The sequence below is a fragment of the Crocuta crocuta genome, unplaced genomic scaffold (genome assembly GCF_008692635.1).
Source record: "Crocuta crocuta isolate KB4526 unplaced genomic scaffold, BGI_CrCroc_1.0 scaffold1077, whole genome shotgun sequence".
Lineage (NCBI taxonomy): Eukaryota > Metazoa > Chordata > Mammalia > Carnivora > Hyaenidae > Crocuta > Crocuta crocuta.
Window position 1 is genome coordinate 56,811 of NW_027528413.1, and position 5,172 is coordinate 61,982.

The 5,172-nt window shown below is 44.0% G+C and overlaps 1 long non-coding RNA gene across 1 annotated transcript in view; it reads left to right on the forward strand.

Moving 5' to 3' along the window:
* The first annotated feature begins 334 nt into the window (after window positions 1-334).
* LOC144223526 (uncharacterized) overlaps window positions 335-5,172 on the forward strand; it is a 20,507-nt gene continuing 15,669 nt past the window's right edge. The window contains exons 1-2 of the long non-coding RNA XR_013332720.1: window positions 335-466; window positions 719-747. This is a non-coding gene — a long non-coding RNA (uncharacterized LOC144223526). The remainder of the gene's footprint in view (window positions 467-718; window positions 748-5,172) is intronic.

Consider the following 5,172-nt stretch of genomic DNA (forward strand, 5'->3'; position numbering starts at 1 on the left):
TATTTTGGAACAATGCTGGGAGCCTCTGACCACAGCAAAGCCCCTCCGGGCATAAGCTTCCACTACCTACTCCCCCTCAGGTTTCCCTTAAGAATTTGACCAAAGACCCGACTAAAAATAAGTAGACCATCAAGCCCACAAGGAACAGTATGACCATAGACCACCCCTCATACAATGGAAATGAACCAATCAGGAATGGACAACCCAGCACCTAGAGGTATCCAGCCAATAAGGTAAGACCTGAGAAGGAACAAGGGGAAAGGGAAGGGGGAGGACTGACCAGAACCTTATAAAACTAGGACCCTTGCCTCTAGACTTGGGCATTCACTTTCCAATGTCCCCTCTCTGTAAAGAGAGCTTTCCTACTATTCTTCCTTTCTAATCTTATGCTCTAATAAACTTTTGCCTGTTGTTTATCCTGTGTCCACCTCTTCATTCTTCAAAGCAGCAAAACAACGAATCCCAGGTATGGAGGTAAAAAACACTAACTTTCCCCCAGTTTACTGCACTTACCCCATACTCCTTGACCTACCATGTTCTTCCGTGGCTGTTCACTTTTCATCTCTTTTCATCAAGTACTTTGCATAAAAGTACTCAGGTTTAATAATTTCTTTGGATTTTCATTTCCTTATGAGGCCCCCGTGTCATGTAAATCTTATATTAAATACATTTGTATGTGTTTCTCCTGTTGATTTGTCTTTGTCCGTCTAATTTTCAGATCCCACCAGGGACTCTAAAAACACTGAGGTAAAGTTTTTCCTCCTATCTGCTGATGGATCTGTGAGTGATGTGTGGGATGATTTCTGCCACATGTTCTAGTAGATACTAGTAGCTCTCAAGTGCATGTTGCAGTTGCTTTTTAGGGGGTGCAGCCTGCCAAATGTACACAGCCTCCTAACCTCCAGGGAGAAGTATGGTCTTAACAGGGTACTTTTGAGCTGTCCATTTCTCTGGTTCTCACTGTTAAACTTCTGGGTGATTTGCTGTTTTGTCTTTTGGTACTGGTTTCATGAAACTATTAGCTTTCTCTTAATTGTCTGACAGTAAGATTGTTATTGATTTTGACTACACCTAAAGACAGGAGTTACTCCTGTTGGGGAGGAAAGTATTTTCATTCCACCCTTTAAAATCTTGGTTAAGGGGGGTGATGGGCATGGAGGAGGGCACTTGTTGGGATGAGCACTGGATGTTATATGTAAACCAACTTGACGATAAACNTGGGCTCTGTGCTGTCAGTTCAGAACCTGGCGCCTGCTTCACATTCTGTGTCTCCCTCTCTCTCTGCCCCTCCCCCACTTGTACTGTGTGTGTTTCTCTCAAAATTAAATAAACATTAAAAAAAAGACAGATAAACAAGAGAAAAACAAACAGAAGTTTATTAACATGTATACCTCAGGTATACCTGGGAGATACCCAGGGAAAATTGAGTAACTCCCAGATACGGCTTAGAATTTAGGCCTAAATACCATTCTCAATTAAATCTTCAATTAAAGAAAGGTATAGGGAGGCCAGGAAAATCATAGTAAACAAGGATATGGTTTGTTATACAGATTTAAGTCAGTGCCTTCTCCACTGGTGAGAGTCTCTTGTGATTTAGAGTCATCCTTCTCTTTCTAAGAGAGAGAGAGGGAGAGATCCTTACAAATAGAGATTTCCTTTATAAATGTAAATGTCCCTCATGAAAGGGTAACTTCTACTCTGTTCAGACCTTCCATGTGTCTGATGTTTCTCAAAATATACATACCAAAGATACTAAAAAGCATATTTTGGGGTAGATTTTCTAGTCTCCTATACTCCACATTCTGTTCTAAGTGAAATCAGCCCCTCAGTAGGGCTATGGAGGTATCAGTCCTCTAGTCTTGCCTCTCTCCTTGGGCAGAAATTCTGTGCTCTTACACTGAAGATAGGGCTGGGGACAGGGATGGTGGCCTGCTTCTCCTGGAGTGACACCTATACCGTGAAAGTGGAAGCTGAAAGGGACTGTAGCTCTTATCTTTTTCTGTTTGCCTCTCCCCGCAGAGAACCACCACCTTATTGGTGAGGGAGTGCAGGCAAGCTGAGGGCAAACTACAGGCTACCAGCACCCCCCCCCCAGGTGGAATATGTGTGATATTCCTCGGATACTCCTGGCTACCCAAGAACAAAGGAAATGGGTTTGAGTGCTTGCCATGGTGATGTGGGAAACTAAGGCAAATGAAACATTAAATTCCCTTACTGCCTACAGCCCATTGACAAGTCCTAGAAACTGGCAGTGACCTCCCTCTAGGAGCTTGGCTGCCTCGGTGATGACACTTTGCTGGGGGCAAAAGGGAATCTTGGCTTAACATTATCCCAACCTCTAGGATCCTGTAAGTCTACTTTAACATATGAAAATTCCTTTGGAAACTTTCTTTATCTCAGCTTCCCCAAGGTATATGCTGGCAATTATACTCCAAGCTTATGGTCCCCTGGTATATATCTGAAGGGTCTCATGACCTAGGTTTTACTAAACGGTAATAAATGACTTGTTTTCCTAACAATAGCAAGGTCCTGGAAACCTTGCTTCCAAAATTCCTTAGAGACTTCCCCTCCCAACCTTAGGGTATAGAACTAGCCACTCCTCACAGCTCCAGTGCAGGTCTTTCTGTCCATGCATTCTGTCCCCATGTTTTAATAAAATCACCTTTTTGCACCAAAGACATCTTCAAGAATGCTTTCTTGGCCATCATCTCTGAACTCCCTGAACCCCACCATCACCCCAAAACCTCATCACTATGAGTAGGATCTGAGGGTGGGGTTGCTATTGGAGCTCCAGTATTGTCTTGCTTGGAAAATAGCCTTCTCCACACTATTGGTGGGGTTTTGGAGTGGTGGGGATCCATAGCAGATGGACAAGAAAGCATTCTTGAAGACATCTTTAGTGCAAAAAGGTGATTTTATTAAAGCATGGGGACAGGACCCATAGGCATAAAGATCTGAACTGGAGTTATGAAGGATGACTGGTTATATTCTATGGAGTTGGGGGAGGTAAAGGCAAGAAGGAGTTCTCCAGAAGGACTTTCATATACTGAAAAGACTCATAAGATACTAGAGGCCTTGCTATTGTTAAGCTAAGGTTGTTTTTCCTCTGGTAAGGCATTTACATTAAGACAGTAGGGGGTTCCTGTAGAAATGATATACTCTGTATTTGCATTAAGTATTCATCAATGGGCTGCAGGTTATAAGGAAATTTAATTTTTAACCATTTTTAATGTTTATTTATTTATTTATTTTTTACAAATAGTTTATTGTCAAGTTACTTTTCATATAACACCCAGAGCTTATCTCCACAAGTGCCCTNATCCATTGGATATTCTTTCCTACTTTGTCAAGGATTAGTTGGCTCTGTACTTTTGGGTCCAATTCTGAGCTCTCAATTCTATTCCATTGGTCTATGTGTCTATTTTTGTGCCAATACCATACTGTCTTGATGATAACAGCTTTATAGTAGAGACTAAAGTCTGGGNGACATTTTAACTATATTTATTCTTCCGACCCATGAGCATGGAATGTTTTTCCATTTCGTTGTGTCTTCTTTGACTTCCTTCATAAGTTTTCTATCATTTTCATCATACACATCTCCTATATCTTTGGTTAGGTTTATTCCAAGGTATTTTATGGTTTTTTGTGCAATTGTGAATGGGATCAGTTTCTTGATTTCTCTTTCTGTTGCTTCATTGTTGGTGTATAAAAATGCAACCGATTTCTGTTCGTTCATTTTGTACCCTGCANGTGGTATTTGGGACTCTCCACCATGTGTCCTTTGGCTAGTTTCTTGAGGTAGCCCTGGAAAAGAAAACAGACAAACACACAGGGAACAAAGGCACACAAACGCACAGACAAATCCAACAAACACGCAAACCGAAAGGGAAAAGGAAAAAGTAAAGAGAAAGAGGGAGAATGGTAGGCAAAGAATAAAAAATGAAAATACCTAAAAAAATTAAAAAAGAAGAAAAGGAAAAAAGAAGAAACCCAATGGGCAAAGAACAGTTTAAAGCATATAACCAGATTTCCCAGCTACAAATAAATAGCCAGGTGTATGCAGTGCTGGTTGAACAGCATAAAGAAAGAGAGAAATGACAGGGCAGGGATGAGGCAAAATTGGAAATGAAATGAGCAGGCAGAAGGAATAAGAAGTGTTTTTCAAAGAGCGAAAGAGTGCAATATGTTTGAAGAGGCAAAAGAAATGAGGATGGTGTTATCTAGAGAAACTATTTAGTCTGATTACTCCAGAGAGAAAGAGATGAAAAGGTAGGTAGTTGTAGAATTTACATCTAGAGAATGAATTAAATTTGACTGTTCAAGCAAGCCAGTGACCAGAATTGGTCTTGCCCTGGCTCCGGTGGGGGGAAAAAAAAAAAGGAGGAGGGCAGCTCTCTAGCAGTGATGGGCGTGGTTTGATCCAATGAGGCTGGTGGGAGTTCTGCCTTGGCGGTTGTGGGGAGAAGAGTGACGGCACTCCAGTCCCTTCTTGAACCAAGCGCTGCAACTCACTTTTTTGGGTGTGTAAACTCCCTGTACCGGGGGCGCAGCCAAGGTGGGCCGTGCTCTATATCCCAGTGTGGGCCGCATTTCCAGATCTCAGTCTGTGCGCCCCACTGAAATTGCCGGAAACACAAACTCGCAGGCAATCCCCTCAGGGCAGTCCCGAGCCTCTTGCCTACCCCCTGGGGAACGAGCCAGAAGTCGCTGCTCCCGTCTTCTCCAGGTCGGGTTGGCAAGCGAGGAGCAGTTTCATCTGGGGGTCGCCTGGGACGAGTGCGTCCCATCTAGGATCAGCTGGAGAGCAGGAAACTGGGTCCCTCTGTGTCTCGTCGCCCGAAACACAAACTCGCAGGGAAATCTCCCAGTTTTAAGTCCTTCGCCTCCCCTCTAGGGATCCAGCCGAGCCAGAAGCACAAAGGCGTGGCTGCCGCACGTCCCCTCCAGGTCGTGCTGACAAGGGGGGAGCAATTTCCCTGGGGGTCGCCTGGGACGAGTGCATCACGCCTAGGGTCAGCTGGAGAGCAGGAAACCAGGTCCCTCTGTGTCCTGAGCGGAGGTTTTTCTGTTCCCCAGCGACAGGGCCAGTGTCTTGAGCAGTTTCGGCCACTCTCTTTCCCCTCTAAACTCCCCGCAGAGGGGAATCGCCCCCGTCCCTCTGTGTCTCTGGTC